The following is a 1,027-nucleotide window of genomic DNA, read 5'->3' as shown; positions in this document are numbered from 1 at the left end:
TATCAAAATGGCAAAAATAAAAAATAGTTACAACACCAAATTCTGATCAAGATGTGAGGAACCTGAATCATTCATACAATGCTAGTGGGAACATAGTATGGTACAACCATTCTGAAAACAATTTGAGAGTTTCCCTAAAAACTATACTTTAAAAACCCAATACCTAGGAAATCCAGAAAAAAAATTTCATTCACAAACTTCTAGGAATAAATCTTACCAAGGTTATAAAGGATTTGAACACAGAAAACTACAAGAAATCAAAGACCTAAATAAATGGAAGAACATTACGTATCCATGGATTGGAAGATTAACTCTCCTTAAGATATTAATACTACCCAAAGCAATTTACAGATTCAACCCAATAAAAATTCCATCGACTTTCTTTTCTGAAATGGAAAAGCTAATCATCAAATTCATATGGAAAGGTAAGTGGCCTAGAATAGGTAAAGCCATCTTGAAAAAGAAGAATTAAGTTGGAGGACTCATACTTCCTGATCTTAAAACTTATTACACACTTTTTGTGTTGGGACTTGAAAGTGATTGTTTAACAGACAGGTACAATGAACGCATCTATCAATGCTATGGTGAAGATATTGTGTGGAGATACTATGACGCGAAAGAAATTTGCAGAACACAGAAGAATATTTGATGAAAATTCATAAAGAAATGACATTTTTGAAAATCATGATTGTTCTGCTCAGTGATTTAACTATCCTGAAACTGAATACCTGAAGGAAAGCAGGTATAGATTCGGCTTCTGAGATAAGTCCAAAGTTCAGAAACAAAAATTTTGTCCTGGCTATTGAAAGGATTCTGCTACCTTGTAAATCATCTAGCTTACAATAGTTGCTTTTCTGCCAATGAAAGCATTGCTGCCCTTAGGAAAGCTGGTTGGCTGTGAATTTCCTTCCTGAGGGCTCATACCATGAGATTAATTTTGAAAAACTGGCGATGAAAATCGACCAGAAAAAGTCCTTCTTTTTACAGATATGGAAAGAATACATACACACATGATCTGTTTTTATTA

General features: G+C 33.5%; 1 non-coding gene across 1 annotated transcript; it reads left to right on the top strand.

Annotated features, from left to right (window-relative positions):
* Nucleotides 1-695: 695 nt before the first annotated feature.
* LOC111766773 (small nucleolar RNA SNORD50) lies at nucleotides 696-764 on the top strand. Its single transcript, XR_002798742.1, has one exon. It is a non-coding gene; the product is annotated as a small nucleolar RNA SNORD50 (small nucleolar RNA).
* The last annotated feature ends 263 nt before the right edge of the window (nucleotides 765-1,027 follow it).

The sequence above is a fragment of the Dasypus novemcinctus genome, chromosome 29 (genome assembly GCF_030445035.2).
Source record: "Dasypus novemcinctus isolate mDasNov1 chromosome 29, mDasNov1.1.hap2, whole genome shotgun sequence".
In the NCBI taxonomy this organism is placed as follows: domain Eukaryota; kingdom Metazoa; phylum Chordata; class Mammalia; order Cingulata; family Dasypodidae; genus Dasypus; species Dasypus novemcinctus.
Note: the sequence above shows the minus strand (reverse complement) of the source record. Positions and strands in the feature narration are given on the sequence as shown.